The sequence below is a fragment of the Lissotriton vulgaris genome, chromosome 3_1 (genome assembly GCF_964263255.1).
Source record: "Lissotriton vulgaris chromosome 3_1, aLisVul1.2, whole genome shotgun sequence".
NCBI lineage: Eukaryota > Metazoa > Chordata > Amphibia > Caudata > Salamandridae > Lissotriton > Lissotriton vulgaris.
In genome coordinates, this window is record NC_141689.1 from 983,793,102 (window position 1) to 983,817,469 (window position 24,368).

The 24,368-nt window shown below is 43.4% G+C and overlaps 1 protein-coding gene across 4 annotated transcripts in view; it reads left to right on the plus strand.

The window, feature by feature from the left end:
• LOC147727294 (protein prune homolog 2-like) overlaps nucleotides 1–24,368 on the plus strand; it is a 1,486,257-nt gene that overhangs the window by 1,393,147 nt on the left and 68,742 nt on the right. The window lies entirely within an intron of this gene.

Below are 24,368 nucleotides of genomic sequence, written 5' to 3' on the forward strand. Positions count from 1 at the left end.
CCGCCCATGGGTATCAAACAATGGAGTTAAAAGGACACTCACCCCCTAGGATTCCAAGTGTCATTCATCATCATACAGTCCTCCCCCAGATAGCTAGTGTTTCTGAATTGGCTTAACCTTAGTTGCCAAGGAAGTTCTTTGGTTATTGTGTGGGTTCCTAGATTTAAAATAGTCTAGGGTGCCCTAAGTGTGGCAGGCCTGAACTTACACCAGTTAGAACAGGAGCGAATACTCAGCATCATTACTCCTTCTGTCAACCAAATAAAACTTGTGCATAGATGATGTCTTTATTGTGTGGGAAGGTGACCAGGATTAATTCTCCCCCATCTTTTCATGGCTGTACTCCTTGGATCCCAATTTTAATCTATTGTTTTTGCATGGTTAAATGTTTGGGAATGTGAGGAAACCATGTATCACTTCTCACTCCCTCCTTCTTGGAATATAGCAGAACGACAAACTATCCATTTCAAATTGTAAATTGCTGTCAATGATTAATCTACACCAACAAGCTCTGAGTAAAAAGCAAATGCTAACTGTTTTACTGTAGTTACTATGCCAAAATTCACTGCAAAAGATTGATCCAAACAATATGAGTAGTATTCATACCTCATGTTCACCCTGTTCCCCACCAATCTTGGTGATATGTTTGTTGCTCACAAGTGATTAATTGCTCAAAAGTGATGTTGCTTCTCTTAGGATCAGATGTACAAAACAAGCATTTTAACAATCTGAGTCAGTATTTGCATCCATTAAAATGCTTTTCTGAACCCCATTTTTATGTCTACCAGGCAATGCAGCTGTCTGGTTTGCTAACAACTTCTTGGAACAGTCTGAAACCTTCCCTTTGAATGCATTCCTCCCATTGCTCACCGTTAGCCTTCTGTTTTGATATTCATGTTTGCTTGCTTCCTATTTGCTGGATTTATTTGGCTTTATTTGTTTTAGGTTGTCCAGTTTGAGTTTGACCCTTCCATGGAGCATATCAAGTTTACTATATTCTTCTACGAATACTCACTTTCTGTAAACAGGCCTTAAATCTTGTTGTTGTCTTGTCACTTTTGATGTCTATAAATTAAATGTGCAGATATTGCAGAATATATCAGAATTAGGAAAGCACAAATGAAGCACAATTTATTTTAATTATGATGTGTGGTGGAAGCAAATATTTTAATACAATGAAAACAAATCAATACACTATGATATTTCCACACATTATTATTGTGCACTGCATACTTTTATTAGTACAATGTAATTGTTATTTAAATTGGAAATGTGTTGTCTGAAATAGCAGTGCACTAATACGTGACACATGGATCACTGACAAAATATCGACCTAAAAAATATCGACCTACAGGAATATCGAGGCGAAAATATCGAGGGCAAGAATATCGACATCCTATCTACAACATGGTAAGTACAAAAATATCGAAAAAATAATATAGATGTTAAAAATATCGATGTTAAAAATATCGTTTTTTTTTCTTTTAAAATATCAATGTAAAATAAAGTAAATAACACTAATAAATAAAATGTACGTAGTTAAAAGTATCTAATAATGTTTAAAATTAATAAATAATACATATATAATAATAATACTTTAATTAAATATATACAGTAAATATATAGTATATATGTACTGAACAATAAGTAGTAATAATTATTTTACTAATTTATAAATTAATAAAATATATTCTAATTTACTAATACATTTACAAACAAAACAATAACATAAAATGTAAAAAATATAAATAATTAAATATACTTATAATATTTTTAACATTAATTACTTAAAACGTTGGATAGCGTAAGGGTGATAATTACTATTCCCACTCCAGAGAGTGCAACAGTAGGGAAAGCGTTGGATAGCGTAGGAGTACAAATTACTATTCCCACTCCAGAGAGTGCAACAGTAGGGAAAGCGTTGGATAGCGTAGGGGTAAAAATTACTATTCCCACTCCAGAGAGTGCAACAGTAGGGAAAGTGTTGGATAGCGTAGGAGTAAAAATTACTATTCCCACTCCAGAGAGTGCAACAGTAGGAAAAGCTTTGGATAGCGTAGGGGTAAAAATTACTATTCCCACTCCAGAGAGTGCAACAGTAGGGAAAGCGTTGGATAGCGTAGGGGTAACAATTACTATTCCCACTCCAGAGAGTGCAACAGTAGGGAAAGCGTTGGATAGCGTAGGGATAACAATTACTATTCCCACTCCAGAGAGTGCAACAGTAGGGAAAGCGTTGGATAGCGTAGAGGTTAAAATTACTATTCCCACTCCTGAGAGTGCAACAGTAGGGAAAACGTTGGATAGCATAGGGGTAAAAATTACTATTCCAACTCTAGAGACTGCAACAGTAGGGAAAGTGTTGGATAGCGTAGGGGTTAAAATAACATACTTATAAATAAATGCTTTTTTAGTACTAAAAATATAAACTATTAAATAAATATAAACCATACACAATACCTATACATAATTATTAAAGACATGATTATCAAAATATATTTAACCAAAAATAAATATTTTAAAATACCATTTTATAATATTTCATTACCAATTAATAATTAATTATCAATTATATTATTAACAAAACAATTATTTAAAAACATTATTACTTAATTACATTTAAATTACTTCCCACCATATTCCCCTATAAACCCACTACCCGCAACAGAACACATTAATCTATTTATTAATTAATTAAAATTATTTACAAATTATTTAAAATGAATGACCAATTAATTAAAATTAATTACCAATTATTTAAACTTAATTACCAATTAATTACAAATAATTTATAATTCCTACTAATTAATAATTAATTAAACATAATTAAATTACTTCCCACCCTATTCCCCTATAAACCCACAACCCACTACATAACATCTTTATCAATTAATCAATTAATTAAACTTAATTTCCAATTAATTAAAATTAATTAGCAAATAATTACAAATAATTTATAATTCCTACTAATTAATAATTAATTAAACACCCTATTCCCCTATAAACCCACAACCCGCTCCGGTACTAAAACATATAATTTGCTTATAAATAAATGTTTTAATATATTAAATTAATACACATATAATATTATTTTTTTTAAATACTTAAGTAAAACATATAACACATACATAATAAAAAACAAAAAAATTATACAAATATCGATATTAGTGCCATCGAAATTAGTGACATCGATAAATATGCTATTGATATTACTAACTTCGATATTACTTACATCGATATAAAATTTTTCGATATTACTTACCTTAGGGTCGATATTCTGTCCAACGATATTCTTGACATCGATATTCTACACCTTCGAAATCTCAAACACGATATTTTGGTAGGTCGATATTTACAACTCAATATTTTGACTGTGTACCGTGACACATAGTCCCTTCTACACTACGTGGCTCTACAGTACTCTACGCCCCTCCAGTCCACAACACTCTTTGGCACTCTATGACACTCCACTCTATGACATGCCAATCCACTCCACTTTAGGAGACTCCACATCACACCACTCTACTCCACGCCACTCAACAACACAACACTCCATGCCACTCACCAACACAACACTTCACTCTATGTCAAGCCACTCCACTCTACACCACAACACTTGGCTCCACTGTACGCAACTCCCTCTGTGCCACTCCCCTCTACTCCTTTCATGCCACTCTTCATCACTCTACGCCACTCCACTCTGCGCCACTCCGTGACACTTAATACTCCACTCTTCGTCACTCCACAACACTCTATGCCACTCCATGATAATCCACTCTTCTCCACTCCACTCTACACCACTCCACAACATTCTGAACCACTGCACAAGACATGACACCACTCCATAAAACTCTAAACCACTCCACTCTATGACACTCCACACCACTCTCCTCTGCACCATTAACTTTTAGCCATGCTGATAATCAGCAAAACTGGTGTACAGCATGGCTAAAACACATTGGCAAAGCCAATAGCTCCTGCATTAGTGAGACTTATCGGCTTTACCAATGCTTGTATTCGTTTGTAAACTTTTGCTGACTATTAAAATAGGTTACAACCCATACCGAATTGGTTTTTGAAAGAAGCATGTTGTAGGCGTCTCTTCAAGGTACAAATTCAGTGTATGTATCAATGTTTTGCAAGTGGAACCCTGCGAAGAGGCGATGAATTAGCAAGAGGGAAAATAATCTTTTGGAATTCCGTCCAATTTGTGAATAAAAAAAAATTGTTTGGGAGAGGAGAATTCCCAACTTTTTAAAATGCATCCACATTTACTTCCATGAAACATGCTACTTTTAAAAAAAAATAGTATACTTTATTTAAAAGCGATCACAGACTTGGTGGTCTGCTGACTATAGCCACCATCTTGTGATGGCCAGCAACTGAAGTGAGTCGCAATTTTCGACAACTCTCAATAATATTCATTGAGGAAGGTCAGATTATGACCCACTACAATTTGGAATTAACCAAACTGAACTTTTAGTATCTTGGTGAGTTCAAATTTTTTTTTCTGGTCGCAAATATTCTGATTGCAAATTGAGGCCACTTTTTTGTTGCCAGCTTTTTGTACATCTGCCCCTTGGAATTTTTTTTCATCCAACTGTTAGGTAGTGAGGGTTTCCATTCTCACTGGAGATTTAACCTGTGAATTGCTGAAATTCAGCAAAATGTTGTTTTAATACCCAGAAGAATGCTGTCTCTGGTCTTGTTCACACTAGTATTTGATCATTTATTTATCTCCCATATTCAGTAATTGTAAATTGCAATATAATGTCAAAATTGAAAGCTTTACTATTCCCTGCATGTGCTTTGTATAAGAATTCTAAAATATTAATATAGGAAACAGACGTTTAAGTGATTAAATCGAAATAGGAAACTCTCAGAAGAAAGATAATATTGTAATTTATAGTACCTCAGCATCCAAACACCCTGACAAACCCAATCCCAAACCCACCACAGCAGCCCACACCCACCTGCACACTAATTGCTTTGCCTAAAATGTATACAGAGTATCAAAAATAATCATATGAAGCTAATGTGCTATGGCTGCGGATGTGATTTCCTCCGCTATCAGAACTGCGTCTGTGCCTGTTTACCCAAGTATTACTGCTAGAATGGGATTCTGGGGGTTAGACTTCTGAAGCTCCTAGTAGCATCCCTACTTTTTCAATTATGTCCCTGGGTCTCGGAATTGGAGATATTATTGCAGACATAGATGTAGAAGACCACCTTAGGGCAAGTGTCCCAATACGAACTGGGATTTGCCCTGGGAGACTAGAGTGTGCATGCAGTGAGAGGCAGTTTATTATGGTAGCATGGTGTAGACATCAAAGAAGGACTCCTTTTTCAAACCTGAGGCGGATCTCCATGAAGTAAGACCAGGGCAGGAGTCGGGGGTACATGTGGGTACACAGTGTCCCCCACTATTTTCTTGGAGAGGACGCCGTCCCACCTGCCAAGAAGTAGGGCCACACAGTAATATGCTGAACTTGTCCCAGTGTAATTTTCAGACACTAGGACACTTTCCAGTAGTGCCTGTACGTTGTCTGCTATCCATTCCCAGCAGCAACGTGCAGGCAGCGGCGGGGCTTTTTCTTTCCTTCCAGCTGGACCAAAGATAAAGGCAGAAGTTAAAGGGCCATCCATCCGCCGACCTTTGGGTCGAGTATCCTGACTGGAAGCATCCTGGAACCTCACATATCAATGCAAATGCAACAGAAAACAAAAGGACACAGCTTGTCTCTTCACAGGTGCTTAGGAGATGCAGCTTTTGACATTGTTCAGTCCGTATATATAAGTGCATGCACCGTAAGAATTGCAGATTGGTTGGTCTGTCCAGGTATTTACAGTAATAACAATTTAAATAGTGCTATTTTTTTTCTTTTGTAACATGATTTGCTTTGCAGGAGACACCTTAACCTTCTATACTACTTTGATTTGAATATGGGACTACTCAAAACGCAGATCTCTCTAACAAATGTTTTAACCTCCAGAGTTATCTCACCATTAATATTATTTCTTGAGATTTACTGGGCTCCTCTGCAGCAGATGTGTTAACCCCATAACATATTTTAAAATCCAGGCTTTGCAACCAATTAATTTCTTTGTGGCAGTTTTTTTTTACGTATTAGTTGAGGCCCAGAGTTTGTGTCAGGATTGCACCACGTTTTACTTTACTTTTTTGGCACAACCCTGTCACCAAATCTCATTTGTTTCAATTTTGAAAGGCGCTAACTTATGATGTACCTGATAAACATGTGTGAGGTCCTAATATCTGATCTCACTTCTTGTGATGTCACCTCCAGAGAGATCACTTACTGTGATGCCACGTGTATAGTCATGTGTCATGACGTCATACGCTGTGATGACACGCCTCTTGATGCCACTTGCATACTGCCTAACTTGGTCAGTCCCCCCACTTGCTTTTATAGGACTTTGCCCAGAGTAAGACATGTTATGAGGAAGAAAATACTCCGAGCAATGTGGAGGCTTGTAAGTAGGCAGGTTTTAAACTTACTTTTAGGAGCACTCGGGGCATTACACTGACTCCACAACATCGTACTTATTTGCCAGGAAGATTAGTTATCAGTCTGGCTTTACTAGTTCTTTTATAGTCAATATAGCTGGATTGAAAATTATTTTGCGGAAACAGGGATTTGCAGCTCTGCTTCAAAATGACAATTTAGCTCGAAGTGCAAAGACACTGAAGGAACATTTGAAGGGGTTATACAAATCTTTTGTGTCCTTTATTTGGGATTACTGGCTCTGCATGCAGCGAGCAACTAAAAGATTAATATGATATTTTCTGAACTGTTTTAGGGGGTTTACCTAAATTCACACAAACACAGCATAATCCCACACTGTTAAAAAATTGAGGCACTTTAAAGATGCAATTTCTGCCTCTGGTTTGCAGGTAGTTCTAGTCCTACAAGAAGCAGTGGTCACGTTCACTACGCCCATCAACAGTTTCGCAATTCGCTTTGAAGAATCTAGCCCAACCAGGAGTGAAGTGGTAACTCTGGTTCCTCAAAGAGTCAAAGATAAAACTCTGGTTATTTCCTGGAGTCAGCTATATATATATGTATATACCAAATAGTACAGCTCGATAAGTGTGCTGCAATCATACGCGTGATAGATTACACTGTTTACGTTTCCATGGCAATTGCACGTTTCTAAAATCCTGCACGTAGATAGGAAGCCAAAAATAAAACTGCATAGATACGAGTCCCAGCTCCATATAGCATCGAAGGCGTTTGTATATTGCTGGTTGATAATGGCTATTGGATTGCATACATTATAAGTTTGTGGCAGAAGAAATGAGGCAGAGTCACATGGGTTGGGCCTGACTCATGTATAGGGGAATGACAGTTAACTTACGCAGTGTTTCAATCTCTGCAATGCTTAGGTTTACTACCTTTCTGTTTTCGGTCAATCTTTCATTGTTGGAAGGCAGTGTTTCTCATTCGCCAGTCACCACTCACTGGTGGGTCCTCTTGAGCCCATTTTTTATAGGTCGAGCCTGGGCAGAGTATGGGCTGCTCTGCGAGCCATGCTGTTTTGGAGTATGTACCTGAAACCCCACCCACTCTCCGCCCGTATTTGTCATTGGCTTGTGTCATTGTCCTTTGTAAATGCTGTTTTCTGATTCGTTCTTAGGCTTGTTAGTCTCTCCTTAGTACCGCCATGTCTTCATTTGTAACCTCCAATGAGGACTGGCCCTTTTACTTTGGTTGTTACACGGTACGTCTTCTTTATTCTGTAAGCACTATTTTCTTTAATGAGTTTCTCTTACCGCAGGAGGGTCTCTGGTGGGCAGTTGTGACCACCGGCTTGTTTATTTAACTCGTAGCAAATGGGGACCTCTTTAGGGGCCATGGGAGACAGAAGGGGGCTACTCAGTGATGCCTTAAAGCATTTGAAATACAATAGGTCTCGCATTTGCGAGAATGTAAGCTATTGGCATTGTAAATGACAATGCCTTTTATTTATGTTTTAAAAAATAAAACTTAAATGAAAGGCATTGTCATTTTCAATTCCAATAGCTCAAACTCGCATAAATGCGAGACCTATTGCATTGCAGATGCTTGTTGTATACTTCAACTTGAAAGATATAGGCGCTGCATTGCGTGAAGGAAAGAAAATACAGCTTTTCCCTATTTAGTGAACGTCGCTTGATGAGGTAATCAGTGGCCCTCTTGCTGAGTCTGACTGTTCTGTGGCATGCAGAGCGTGGCGCCGTGGCTCTGTGGCACGAGGGAGGCACAGGACTTTCTAGCCTACGCCACAGATGTATTAAGGCTTTAGCACATTGGCACAGGCATAAAGCGACACGAAGCAGTGAAAGCTACACATGCTGTTTACTTTCCAGCGCAAAAGGTGTTTTGTGCTGGAATGGTGCCCTTGTCTCTGTTCACATTATGCTGCTTTACAGCACTTCACATCAAGGAGATATTGCTGTGGCAGATCGCACACAGAACCCATAGGTTTGGCTCAACGCCCACAATGCCCAATAACAAGAGTGGGCAGACAGTTTGAGCTTTGCTTCAGAAACCAGCACCTACTTGAAGCAGGCGCAAATAAAGGGAAATATGTTAATTCTGCAAAACAATTATGTATTGCATGTGCTCTGCAGTGCACAGGACATATCCAGGGAAACTTCTGGGGTTGGTTATGCGTAGGAATTTGTTTGGGATGGTTATCCTTCCAGGTAGTGGTTAATTTGTAAAACAAGTGTCAAACTTAACTCCCTCTAAATTAATCTAGTAGAGATCTTTGCCGAAAGAGAACACTGTGACATTTCAGATGTAAAGATGTGCAGCACTACCCTCACTCTATAGTAAGCAGGACGAGCTGCCAACAGAAAGAAGGCCACAGCCGCATTCTACCTGTGCAACACCACAACCTATGCATAGTTACAGGGTAGAGCTCTCAACAGTTATGACAACATCGGTATTTCAAATTTGCAAAACCAAAATCCGTGCACACTAACACATGAACTATGCAGGTGGATGGCACTAACATTTCAAATCTAAATATGTGTATATGTGTAACACCACAGCCCGTGCCTAGCAGCCGAGTACAGCTCTCTGCAGAAAGATGACACCCTGATATTTCAGATGCAAACAAAATATTGAAATGTTTTTTTAGATGCAAGCATGTGCACCACCACAACCAGTGCATAGTAAAAGAGTACAGAGAGATGACACCCTTATAATTCAGATGTAAACACGTGCAACAACACAATCCGTGTATAGTAACATAAGAGTTGGCTGCAGAAAGATGGCCTCACCAGTGTTGCAGATGTAAGCATGTGCAACACCACAGCCTATGGAGAGTAACCGAGTACGACTCTGCAGAAAGAAGGTATAGTGATTTAAATACACCCAACAACACACTCCCTGTATAGTAACGTAGAACAGCTGGCAGCAGAAAGATGACCTCAACTTTATTTTGGATGCAAGTAAATGCAACACCAAAGCTTGTGCATAGTAACCGAGTACAGAGTGCAGAGACCCTGCTCTTTCAGATGTACACACTTGCAACACCACAATCCTTGTCCAGAAATGAAAGGCTGGTTGGAGAAAGATGGCCACACCAGTATATCAGATGAAAGCAAGTACAATGCCTCAATCTGCGCATAGTAACCGAGCTGAGCTCTAAGGAGGAGGTACCCAGACCAGGAATCAGATGTAAGGTATTAAACCACAATTGAATTGAACTTTGTGCAGGAACATGACACTAACATCCTAGAGGTAAATATGTGCAGCAGCGCAATCTGCACTATCAGCAAAAATATGTCTTTGCTTGCATTCCAGATGTCAAAATAGGGAACGCCACAATGCCTGCATAATACCAGAGCAAACATGAGCAGCAGTGTCATGTCAAACATTGCTATAATAGACTGGGACTGCAGAAAGATGACCACATTAATTGTCATATCCAGCTACAATCCCTGTATATGAACCCAGTAGAACTCTGCAGAAGACTGACCACACTATTATTTCTGATCCTTGAACAGATTGGAGCTCTGTGCAGAAAAAAACACGTCACAAACGTTTCATATGTAAACGTACAACACAGCAATCCCTGTATTTTTTTTTTTTTTTTTTTTTTAAATTTTTAAAACCTTTATTGTAAAAAGCACACAGCTATTCAGCCCAACATCCCGGAGGCAAGGCAGCATAGTATAGAACGGTCATAGTGCCTAGCGATTCATTTCAGGACAATGCAGGTTGTTTTATTGTTTTTAAACAAAACTTAAACAAGCGCCCAAGGGCGCGAAAAAGGCAATGGAAATGAAGAAGACCACTAGTCGGTAGGAGGCGGAAGGAGCTGGAGAAGTAGTAGAAAGAACTGAGACAGAATGTAGCAAAAGCGGGGGGGGGGGGAAGGAAGAGCAGGAGAATCAGTACAAGAGTAGCATAGCTGTCGTCAACGTCTATGGTGACAAGCGTTCATCTCGTGGCAACGGTGCAGGTGGTAAACACAAGTCCCCTCTATAGGCATTCCAGGCACCCCATACCTTGTTCCACGTCTGAGGCCGCCCCCTGGCAGTATACACAGTCTTTTCGCGCAACATACACCAGTCCATGTTGGCCTTCCATTGTACCACCAGAGGGGCCACATTAGAACCCCACCTCTGCGCTATGTCCCGTTTAGCGACCATATTGCCCAGTGTGGCCCACCGGGTCTGCGCCGTATCATAGTCATTGGGCTCCCAAACATTCAAGAGGCACCTACGCGCCTCCGCCGCCAACTCCACTCCAGTCACCTCCCGCATCACTCTATGAACCCTCTCCCAATAAGGGGCAATAACGGGGCACTCCCACAGTATATGAAGAAAGGTGGCAAGGGCTCCGCAGCCACGGCGGCAGAGGCCATCCGGCGAGAAGCCCATGTGCACCAGCCTGGGGCCGGTGACATACACTCGGTGAAGGATTTTAAACTGGACCAATCTCAGACGCGAGGAAATGGCTACCTCCTTAGGGGAGGACACAGCACTCTGCCAGTCCTCATCGTCCAGTTCCAGCCCATCGGCCACCCACTGTTCTCGCAAGCGCTGGAGGAGGTCCACCTGGACGTTGATTAGTTTCTTGTAGGACAGAGAGATGGCGCTATCAGGCATATGCCCGTCCAACACCCTGTCCTCCAAGGGGGAACTTTCGGGGATGTCACCCTCCTCCGGCCTGGCGGCAGTTATTGCGTGCTGCAGCTGGGCGTAGCGGAAAAACTCCGTAGCACTCAATTTATACTCCGCCTGCAGCTGCGGGAAAGTCTTGACCACCCCCCTGGAGAGCATGTCCTCAACCCTCGAGATGCCTATGAGATCCCACTTCTCGAAGCCCTTGGTGTGCCAAAGCTTGCCCAAAATGTCAGAATCAAAGAGAGGGGTAAATCTCGTCAGTCTGCCCTGCCAGCCCTGTATCTTAGTGACCATCCGCCACGTATGGACCGCCGCCTTGGTCGGGCCAGTGAGGTTACGTTCAAAGGATCTAGAATATAGGGCGCGATAGTAATTGCCTCCATGCAAAAGCCAGCGGTCCATGGCATAACCGGGGTTGTCCACGGGACCGTAAAAACCATGATTGATGGCGGTAAGTTGAGAGGCCCAGTAATATCTCCGCACGTCCGGTAGCGCAATGCCCCCATCATACCATGGCATGGTGAGCTTCCGAACAGCGACACGGGGTCGTCCGTCCCAAAGAAGGGCACGCTGCAGACTCTCGACCTCCCTGAAGTAGCGGGCCGGGACAAGGTCCTGAGTATTCTGCAAGGCATACAGGAACCTGGGCAGGGACATCATTTTAAACAACGCCGCCCGGCCCAGCAACGAGAGAGGGAGCTTACGCCAACTCTCCACGTCCCGCCGCAAACGGTGGAGCGGGGGGAGCAAGTTGTGGTCATACCTTGCCTTAGGGTTATGCGAAATGTAAATCCCCAAGTACTTAAAGCCCTGTCCCGCCAGTTGGATATTACAGCCCCTGGGAAGGCGCGGCGTGTCGCCCTTGAGGATGTAAAGGGAGGATTTGGCCCAGTTAATAATCAGGCCGGAGTAACGCCCAAACAGCCTGAGCACGTCGCACGCCACGATAAGCGACTTGCAAGGGGAGGTGAGATACAACAGGATGTCATCCGCGTACAGGGAGACCCTGTCCTCAAAGCCCGGGGACCAGGAGATCCCATGCAAGTCAGGGTGCGAGCGCAACATCGCCGCGAGGGGCTCCAGAGCCAGCGCAAACAGGAGCGGAGACAGGGGACAGCCCTGTCTGGTGCCTCGCTGAAGTGCGAAGGGAGCAGACATACGACCATTCACCGTAACAGCAGCCAGGGGGCTAGAATAAAGAAGTTGCACCCAGCCCAGGAAGCCCGGCCCAAAACCAAGTTTCGTCAAGACTGCCCACAAATAATTCCATTCCAAGGAATCAAAAGCCATTGTGGCATCAAGGGAGGCCAGCACCGCCGGTTCAGTGAGGGCGTGAACTCTGGCCATAACGCCATGCAGCAATCCCTGTATTATAGCAGATCATGGACCCTTTAATAATTGGAGATTAGTGGCGCCTGCAAAAAGTGTCCACAATGAAGATTCGTAGATGTACAGCATCACGAACCGTGTGCAGGGACAGACCAGTTGTGTCTGCAGAAGAGTAGGAAGATGTACACAATGGATATGTACATTTGCAATGCCAAAAACCCCATTGAGTAAGAGACCAGTCCTCTCTTCCGGAAACTAACAATGTGTGCACCTCCGATACATAAACGTGCAACACCAAGGATGGACTTGCCCTCTACAGAAAATGCCTGACACTTACATTTCTGATTTAAACACATGCATCACCAAAATCTTTCTACAGTGACATACTAATGTTCTAGGCAGAACAGCAATACCATTTACCTCCCAGATATTAAACTATCACCACTCTTTCCTGACTCCCCTGACTCCACTCCTATTTATTCCTCTCAATGAGATGAACCCCATCTCGCCCTCACCGTGGCCCTGGCGGTCAGCAGCACGGCCTCCTGGCTAGCCATAGTCGCATCCGAATCGGCCTTCATCAAAGTTTTGACCCAGGACATAAGCAGTCAGACACGGCGGGCGGCTGCAGGCGGGGGCTCCTTCGGGAGGGGCGTGAGTGCCTAACCCATGGGTTCACCCGGGGGGCGCTTCAACAGTTCATGCTTCGCGTTTGCCTCAAATTTGAAGCAGATATTTTCCCAGCTTGTTTATCCTAATACAACGTAACATATAAATGCTTGGTTCTCATCCTAAAGCTGCTCTAGTTTGCCCGCCTTCCACCAATCCCGAGTCCAACCGGAAGAGAGAAAGGACTAGTGTTAATACAGCAGAAATCTTGAAATGGTGCTTTGAGTCAAGGAGAATGGGGGCACCGCCTGAAAACGATACAAGTAGCTGCATGAACATATAGTAATATGTACAAATCCAAGATTAATTAAGGAAATAAATACAACTTGTACAAAATATTTAAATTATAATTTAAGCTGCTTCACATATTTTACATGAAGGCCTATAGATCACATTTTTGTTAAATAAAATTAGAGATGATTTTGTATTGCTAAGTGCCAACCCATAATGTACCTGGACATATTAGAAAATCACTAGTTTCTTTGTTACAGAGGTAAAAACAGATCGAGCTCCCGAGTTAGCAGTGCATGTCTTTTGTTACTGTTTATTACCTGCAAGGGATTTAGGCACACAGAAAATTAGTGAATGGGCATGAAGGGGGGTGGGGGGACGAGAAGGCATCGATGTGTGGGAGGGATGGGGGGGAGGGAGGGGGCCAGGAAAAAAAGTAGTCTGTGCAGTAGCCGTGGACATAAATGACGACATGTTCCTCAGAAGGAGGGACTAACACACCTACAACTAATCAGAAGGCAGCATTTAGGTCACAACACAATGAAACAAGCTGGGTGGAGAGTGGGCGGAGCTTCCACACTGTAGTGTTTACTGCATGTCTCAACGAGACAGCGCAAGCGCTGCCTAGGCGAGACCTAAAAATCAGTGTGGGTCTTGTCAGGAGTCAGCTTGCTCCAGCCCATTTCTCTTGTTAGCGCCCCCTAAAACAGAACCAACTACAAACCATGAAAGGGGGTAGAGGATGTGGCGTAATCACCAGAGCTGCCTGATTTGGAGTTGGGGAACCAGATTTGAGTCCCGGCATCGGCTCAACATCATTTGATTCTGAGCCAATCACATAATCTCCCCTTAAATGAATATGTCTTTAACTGGTGCTCATGAAAATCGTGTGGTGATGATTTAGGGGCTGATTACAATGACGGTCTGACTTACGTCAGCCTTCCCGCCCGCCATCGTTTTGGAAACTGGACCATCCGACATACTGTTGGCGGTCCCATAAGAGGCATTACAATGAATCCACCACCACGGTGGTTGCAATACCTATTTTTGCTTTGCGGCGGGAGCTGTTGGCTGCAGCACCCGCCGCAATACAAAATAGGTACACCTGACATATCTTTGCACTACATGGTAGGCACCATGCGGTGCCTGCCAAATGGTGCAGGGATATGTAGAGGGGCACCATAGGTGTCCCCAAGGTCCCTCATCTTGGGGCCATGGGAAAGGGCGGCACACTACGGGCCCCCAAAGTCCCTTTCTGCCTGCCTGTGTTAACTGCCATGAACAGGTGGGCGGAAAGGGACACCTAATCCCTACGGCTGTGCCTGGCAGGCACCGCCACTGTTGTAGGGATATGATCCCCCACCAACAGTTTGACAGGCTGCTTGAGCTCAGTTTTTCTGACCGTCCACAAAATGTCCGCAGTTGCAATATGGCAAGCGTAAAACCTACTTACCATGGGAGTGAGACCGCCACTGACAGGCTTTCAGTCTCACCGCAATTGTCATCTGGCCCTAAGTGCTGTTGCTGAGCACCGGAACCCACCAGCTCAAATTAAGCACTGGTGCCAGGACTTCTTCTATGCTACAGTGCTCAGTCCACACTCACTTTGCACCATGGTGCAAAGCTGTTTTCCAGGAAGACAGCCTGTTTGTGCGCTACTGCATGTGATGACACCAGCAGCAGGCCAATTTGAACAGATATGGCTGTGACATGTGTTTTCACATTTGTGTAACGTGGCACAGCAATTCTGAATGATGCATCGCTTTGCATGAAAAATGTGTAAATCTGGGCCTAACATTAGTACTGGAGGTGAACACTCCAGTACCAATCCCTAGCTAGATAAACCAGTAGAGGGTCAGACATAGGATTTGTGATTTAGGGTAATGCACACATGTAACATGCAGCTTTCTCAGGAGATCTTCCTCTTGACCCCATTCTTGCATCTGCTTTTTTGCCAGATGATGCTGTTTTAGTAAGTCTGGCTTTGCCCAAAACCTATGATTTTTTACCAGCAACACCCCAGACACTTCCCTTCCCCCACATACATTAGCAGGGGGTGGTACAAAGCGGTCTTGGCACACTGAGAGGATCAGCATTTAAAGCAAACATTTTTTTGCATGCAGAAGTAGAACAATCAGCGCGTTTCAATGATTCTCAGCCCATAGTGTCGCACGAGCGCACACCCTTATTAAATCTGGCCAAAAAAGTTTATCAATAAAGAGTTTGCGATGCTTCAATGGAAGTCATAAAACAACAACAAAGCAAAAAAGTGACATCTTGTATGAACAGCATCAAAAATAAGTCTTGCAAATTCAGCATACTTTGTCACTCAAATATCTGCTTGATATATAGTTTGAAATTCCATTACAGCATAAATAGTCTTCCACTTGGTGTTTCCTGAAAACACTCATATTTTGTTCCCATATACCATCTTATATTTTTATTGCATTAGCTCAATTGCCCTATATAAAATTTGCATTTTTCAGAAAATACTTTTTGTCCCTGAATATCAACATTAATTTTTTGGGTGAATTCACATATTTTGTCCTTTCTTAATTTCAATCAAGTACACTGGCCTGACATAAGCAGAGTCGCTCTCACATGCACATGGATCTCAATTGAATGTTACATATGCCCATCATCTGCCAGGGGTAATCCCCAGATAGGATTGATGCCCCCCTTATAAAAGGAACTTCCACTGTAAATCATACCCACAGTATGCTGAAAATAGCACCTTAGGTCAATAACAGCATTGTGCTAGATTTGCATGAGGGTGTTTCTTGTGGCAAGAGGGAACGTGGATACAAATTAATAGACTGGAATGTAGCCGAAAAAAATCATGGCTGGGAATAATTTAGACATTCCACCCATTACCCAGTTTTTTTTCGCAGGCCCAAATAAACATGATTTGGTGTTTGAGAGTCAGTTCTGCTCTAAGGACAGAGAAGGACACCAGTCCACTAAACCTAGGGCAGCAAGGAATGCACATCATCTCCATACAATTTAAGGCGACAGACAATTTTCACCCTTGGAGACCAACTGAAAATTGCAGATCTGACCATCCCAACTCTTCCAACCTGATGATGGTGGAGAACTAAACATTCTTCCATTTCCTAAGACTAGGCTGGAGGTCATGTGTGGCACCACTTGCAGTAGTGTTGGCTCCAAAAGAGTTGACACAAGCAGGAAAACATTTTTAAACAATCGTTAAAAAGAGATAACGAACCAAACATGGAACCTCAACAACAGGTAGGAATAATGCCAACTATGCAGCCTAGTACTTATTGCTTGAACATTGCCTTTCAGGCCAAATCCAAATATTGAAAATTGTGAAATATATCAGACAATCACAATTCTTCCTTTACCTTAATATAATATCTTAGTGCCAGCTGAATATTATCAAGAGTAGGCTTTTCATGTGCAACAGGCATATGATCACCTTATCATAAGCTCATTGTACATATGACTAGGCACATTGTTTGCATCGGACATTTGATCACCTCTACTGTGAGATCCCAGCCTGTCCACTGTGGGATATTAGTCTCAAAGTTGATCTATGCATACTCAGTTGAGGCAATCATGCCCATATACTTTGGGCCTGATTCACAAATGAAAACGCTTTCTGTTTTCATAAGTTTCAGATTTTTTAGTATTTTCAAAGTACAAGTTAATAGTAAGTATACAACACTGGAGTGTCCGCACTCAGGGCAGAGCACTCTGCACATAATAAAGAGCACAGGCCTATATTTTTATGTGAGGAGTTCCCCACGCTGACTTCAGAGTCCCCACAGGCGTAAACTTGCTAATAATATAAAAGTGTAAGTTTACCTTTGTGAATCTGGCCCTTAGTGTCTGAACTTGCACACACCGTATGCAGCAGAATCAGAAGTAAAAGGGTATCAGCACGCTGATTTAGATTCACATTATTATGTCATAAAATGTAATCAACATCACCACCAGTGCTGTGACCAGGTTTACTACAAGTACCTTAGTCCGGAGTAGTATCATCAGCAGCAGGAAGTTATGGCAGTGTGAACGACCTGTCAGAACCCAGTAATGTCCACTTTACAATGGACATGTCCAACAGTGTTGAAGTAACTGGCTTCATGGCTCCAGCAGACACAGACAACCTTTCCTCAGACAACTACTGATTGGGAGTCCCCTTGTAGGAGTCAGGCATGCATCATGTTCCAAATAAGATCATTTGCCAGCACGCAACGTTATTGCATGCACTTTTTGGATGGCAGATCGCAAAAAGGGTAGGCATATTCGAGTAAATTGGAATAGGTGGTGGCACATTCATTTACTCTCCAAGTAGGATTTGAGTCAGCTGACACTAGCTCCTATTTGAATATTGCATTACTGTTCAGCAACTCAGTGCAGGTTCCTTTCTTTGCTCATGTACAATGCCGTGTGGTGACACATTGTTTTCCGACTACAATCCTGTCAGTGCTATACTTGCCTGCACAGTCCACCCTCATTTCAGAAAGTCATTTAGTACCAATATTGTGCATAATACAGAGCCATCTAAAATTATGTTTAATAAATTACTATATTTCCACACAATTCATCTTTCTGCATGCTGGATTCGTATGCAAGCAAAGCAACATAGTAGGTGCCTATATATCACTAGTCATCTTCATGCTTTGCAGGTGGCCGTGTTAACACCATCATGGTGCCCGCTGATGCGCACTCTGTGTTGTCTGTTCTTGTCATTTGAGGTGGTCATCAGCTATGTCAGCCAAAACACTGTAGCACCCAGTGAGGTGCCGCCATCCTGCTAACTGTACATGACACTTGAGAGAAGGTAATTGCTGTAGAGTTGACTGGTGAGGCAAAAGTAGTGGACACTTGAGAGGAATGTTGTTGAATTTTCATGAAGAAGTATCCATAAGCCACATAAAAGGCAATTCAGCTTCAAATTAACACTATTTTTATAGAAAATTCTAACCACAGATTCCTCACCTTCTGAATATTCTCAAGGCATCAGACTCAATCTAGAAACTTTTGAGCAGTACCTCTGATAGGTGGCAGGATACAGCTCCACACTGATGCTGTTCCTCTCTAAAAATGATGAGCAGGGCCTATATATGCTCAACTCCCATGTGCTGACTTTTTCCGTGCCACCAGGTGCAAACCAGAGCTACCCCTTTTCTTCTGGAGACCGTTGTCCATCAAAATGATATTCAGTGTGCAAGGGAAATGTCACCTACAAAATCGACCGGATTCAAACACTGCAAGAAATGGGGCAAGCAAATGTCTGCAACAGACCTGGGGTCAAGCCAATACTTGAAGGCCTGCAGTAACTGCCTGTCGATGAACCAGAATGCCATACAAGACCGCAAGTGTACTCTGTATGTCGGCAAACACCAGAACACAACAATACTGGTCCAAGTCGAAGGGCCAGTCCCAATCCCATTTCCTATTCAGAAGTCCAAGCAGTCATTCCCCAGGTCAATCATTGTCACATTCAGGTAAGTCAATGAAAAAAAACAAAAAATAAATTAAAAGTGGGACTCGCCCTGTTCCTCCCACTCACATACTCCTGAGATGGCACGAAGGCATCACCATGCCTTCCAACCTTGCTCTCGAAGTCAATTAACCTGGGAGCCTATCCCATATATCAGCCCCTTCCCACCACTCACTCCAGAGAAGGGTTGATGGTGTCACCATGTCTCTGAACAGATCAAGGAGTGCTTTGACTTTTAGGATCCATACCAACTTCCTCAGGATACTTACCAACTCCGTGTGGTGTGCCTTCGAGCTCTGAAGAGCTGACAGGCCTTCCATCTTGGGCACCACTGGAGGGTTGACCCTCTGTGCCAGTTAGACCACCCAAATTCACCTCTGGGTCTGCCACAGCTCCTGTTTTGACTCCTGCACAAACCAGTCCATGGAGCCTCTACGCTGATGCGCACTCCATCCATGCTGGAGGAAGAGGCTACCATTGTGCTCTCTGACTCCGAGTCATCACCATTACTATTGGGACAGTGCTTGGCTTTCATAGAAGCTTTGCCTCCCCCTGTGGCCTTGCTACCCCACTCGAACGAAAGTAAGCATACATTGCTTTCCCTTTTTGGATTTGGATAATGATTAAGGCAATCACACCACAAAGAGAATTGGCATGATGACCTTCAATTGTCCGGTTGCCTTGAAACGTCCCCTGAGACAGGACTTCTCTTAGATGGCTCCATATCGACCTTCTGGAGCTGTGGAATGCTTGGCATTGAAAGCCTTCTTTCAAGCCATCATCAAAGGGAGGCTAGTGAAAGGTGATTATGGACAACACTACCACCATGTGGGATTGTAGCAAGCAGGGTGGTTTGAGGTCCTGGACACCTATGCCAGGAGGTTCTATGCCTTTAGAAATTGCTGGACCATCAGGGAATCTTCCTGGTGGAGAAACACCTGGCAGGGCCTTTGAACGCCAGGGCATATGAGCTCAGCTGCTGATGCATGGCAGACCACCAGTGGCAGTTACACCCATAGGTGGTGCAAGGTCTCTTTCAGAACCTTGACTAAATCTATCCAGCACCGCTAAGAACACTCAATCTCAGCAGTCCTGCACATTGGAGTTTTCTAGGGTGCATCGTGCTAAGGGATGCATTCTGCCTAGAGTGGAACTTGGGCCTTTTATACCCCTTTCAACCAATGCAACTCCTGCCCCGAGTACTGAAGAAGAAAATGAACTAAAGGGCACAAGTCATCCTAGTGGCCCCATACTGAGTATCTTATCCAGAACTCCTGAGCTTGAGTATCTGTCCCCAATTAGGCTGCCCCTTCAGGAGGACGTACTGTTGCAACAACATTGCAGGTTTCTGCACCAGCTCCTTGAAAGTCACAACCTTTATGATTTAAGATTGAGCAGTGACACCTGAACATCTTCAACCTTCCTCCTGAGGTGATTGATCTCACCTTGGCTGCTGGGTGTCCCTTGACAAATACTGTATACACTGGTTAGGACAAATTTGTGGTCTAGTGCAGCACGTGCCAGATTGAACTCTTCAGACCAAGTTACCTGGCTTCCTGTTGTTTGTTTTCTCACTTTCCTGCCAACACATTGTGTTGGGTACAGTTAAGGGGCCCCTTTCAGCTACTTCTGCCTTTTCACAGTTGCTGGAACAGCCCCGGATATTTAAGTCGTCGGTTGGGAAGTTGTTTTTTTTAAATGTCTCCAACACTTGTTTCCCCATCTCCTTTTGTCATACTTCAGGGGGACCTTAACTTGGTCCTCACATAGTTAATGTGCACTCTCTTTGACCCACTTTATCACTGTGCCTTGTGGCTCCTCATCCTCAAGACGGTGTTCCTTTTAGCCATCACCTCGACGAGTGAGTGAGCTACAAGCTGTGTGTGTTTTACCCCACCTTCTTCTAAAAGGTATAGCTCTGATATCTCTCCAAAGGTTGAGGAATCTGCTGTTAGAAGTCTCTATCAAACGAACAAATGCTCTTTCAGATAGAGACTCTATTTAACCACAGATCTCAAGCCTAGGAATCTGCACACTGATCAAAGCCAATTTGCTGTTGTGGCTCTACATCTGGGGTGCGGAAAGCCTTTAAAGCAACTTACATCAGCAAGAAGGAGTGGTGCCTCTAGAGGTCTGTATGTAATTTCCAGAGTGGAACGGCCTCAGTGTGGTGCCACATGGTGCCACCTACCGGCGCCCAGAGGTTTTGCTCAAATGTTTCTGGATCTAGTCTGAATCCTGGGACTATTAAACATGTGGCGAATCTGGAGTTTAATACTGAAGGTAAATAACTTGGTTTTTTTTAAGCATATACCTGGAGGATTTGTAATATTAGGACTCATTTACAATGTGCAATAATGATCTGCTTTAGCGATATGAAGAGGTTTTGTTGGTTGTAAAATCAGGAGACATGACTAATGCAGAACCAATACGTTTAGCTCATAAGTGAGTATGCTTCTTCATTGAGTATTGTCATCTATGGATATGTGAGTAAATGATTGTGAACTAATGTGAGAATGATTCAGTGGTTGGGTGAATGGATAGGTGAGTGAGTGCATTGATGGATGGTTAGATGGATGGATGAGTGGGTGTGTGGATGGAAGAGCAAGTGCATGAATGTATGGCTAGATGAATGGTTGAGTACATGAATGGATGAAGAGGTAGAAATTGTGGGTGAGGGCACAGGTAGACCAGGAGCTGGGAGTAGGAAAGTGAAGGCTAAGGCATAGAGGGCAACAATGCAATCAGCAATGCACATATTTCTAGAGATATTATGGTCATCCAGATATCTTCAGCCACCCTTTACCACTATCCATCCTTGATCCTTAAAATAACCCTTACCTCCCTTTACCACATATATACTTACTGTATTCCTTTATCACCTTGATGTTATTTTGCAATAAGCATTTTACGTTCAGCATGGAGAAGCTTCAATGCAGCCCCCTGCACATTTTCCATCACATTCTATCAGATACTATTCTCACACAATTGTGGTTTCTGGTAACACAACTAAGTCACTATACCTACTATTTTATACCTTTTGAGAACCTGGATTACTAACTGGGTGAGAACAGGCTTATGGGCTCCCACAACAATTGTAAACCAGTGCCCTGTTTGTAAAAAATATGTGTGAATGAGGAATCTTGGGCTCATCTCTGGTAGCTCTGGCTAAAAAGCCTACATGATTTCAGTGAAATGGAAGTAAAATTATTTAAGCATCACCAAAACATAATTAAAGGCAAAAACATTAACAGCAAAACTCCCAAACCAATTTAACAAGAAGAAGAAACGTGTCATGATTAAAATGACATTGAAACAATATAATGTGGTAAAGGGGAGCAGGAGTTATGAATTTTATATTTATCTAACACCTTTCATTCGTTTTGAAAAATTTCCAAAAACTATCAGGAATACAGCCCATCACACTGTCCGTGCAACAGTAGTTCACTCTTTTTCACAATAGCAATAGTTCTACTTATGTCTTGCCCCAACCTCTTTCTACCCCCACCTTCTTGCTGTTGAACCTTAAACTTAGGGATACCCATCTTTTTATACCTCAGTGTCGTAGAACGTTCTCCAAAAGATCTGCAGGGTATCGACTCAGCAATTTGAATACGAAGGCTATATCAGGAATTTCAATGCTGATATCTAGAGGCATCTCTTCAGAATTATCTCTGTGAAAACATTAAGAGCCCTAACCTATGGTTGGTAGCTTAGTGTCAGAGGTCTCTTTAATATGCATTCCATCAGGTGCTGCCCTATTGCATTAAAAGACAAATGTGTCACCTTCACATTACTTAGCAGGCATTTCATGGCCAAAATATTCTATAAATACCCAGGCCACTGGATCATCGGTTAGTTAGATTTGTTCCATTGCAATTCTAAGGCCAAATTGGCAGCACATAAAGATGGAATCAATTTTGGTAATTTTCAGTAGGTCACTAGGCCTCAGACCTAAGACGTCAAAGACTAAATTGATCTGATTCAGAAACCCTCATATGTCTTCTAATGCACTGAATACCTTCTTCCAAAATGTTTGCAATTTCAGATAGTGGTACTATATATGTATCACCTCACTCAATATGACACAACCCCACCAGTGACTGGTACTAACTGAAGGCGACATCAGAGTAGTCTATCTATAATATAATATCTGCTGTATGCAATCATATTTTGTACTTCCCTGTGATGAATACCTGTAGCTTTCTTAGAGACTGATTACAAATATGGCAGTCCTATGGACTGTCATAGCCATAACAGACCCCACCCCGAACACCACCTGCACCAACCAGCTGACCTCCTGGTTCCATACCAATGACAACGAGACATGCAAGGTCATGAACTCCATCCACTCAGGATCTCCGTCAGACCCCTGCCCTCACCATGTTTTCAACAAAGCAGACACAACCATTGCACCCCAGCTAAGGAAGATCATCAACACCTCCTTCAACACAGCGACGTTCCCGGAAAGCTGGAAGCACGCCGAAATCAACGCCCTCCTCAAGAAGCCAAAGGCGGACCCCAAGGACCTCAAGAACATCCGGCCCATCTCACTGCTCCCCTTCCTGGCGAAGGTCATCGAGAAAATCGTCAACATACAGCTGACCCGCCACTTCGAGGACAACAAAATCCTGGACCCATCCCAATCCGGATTCAGACGAAACCGCAGCACCAAGACAGCCCTCATCGCCACCACAGACGATATCAGGCGCCAGCTAGACAATGGCGAAACTTCAGCCCTCATCCTCCTGGACCTGTCAGCCGCATTCAACACGGTCTGCCACCGCACACTAAGAACACGCCTCCAAGAAGCCGGAATCCAAAAGAAAGCCCTGGACTAGACCACGTCCTTCCTCTCTGGCAGAACCCAGAGAGTCCGCCTCCCACCCTTCCGATCCGAAGCCACAGACCTCATCTGCGGCGGACCCCAGGGCTCATCCCTCAGCCCGACCCTGTTCAACGTCTACATGCCCCCCCTCGCACAAGTGGCCCGCCAGCAAGACCTGAACATCATCTCCTACGCCGACAACACCCAGCTCATCCTCTCCCTCACCAAGGACCCTCACACCGCCAAAACCAACCTCCACGAGGGAATGAAAGCTGTCGCCAAGTGGATGAGAAGCAGCCACCTGAAACTGAACTCGGACAAGACAGAAGTCCTCATCCTCGGCCCGACCCCCTCTGCCTGGGACGACACCTGGTGATCGACCACACTAGGAACAGCGCCGACACCCTCAGACCACGCACGAAACCTAGGATTCATCCTTGACTCCTCCCTCTCCATGTCGAAGCAGGTCAACGCCGTCTCCTCCTCCTGCTACAATACCCTCCGCATGCTTTGCAGGATCTTCAAGTGGATACTGACCGAAACCAGAAGAACTGTGACCCAAGCCCCTCGTCAGCAGCAGGCTGGACTACGGCAACGCACTCTACGCAGGAATCCCTGCCAAACACCTACGGTGACTGCAACGCATCCAAAACGCCTCCGATCGCCTGATCCTCAACATCCCTCGTCGCAGCCACATC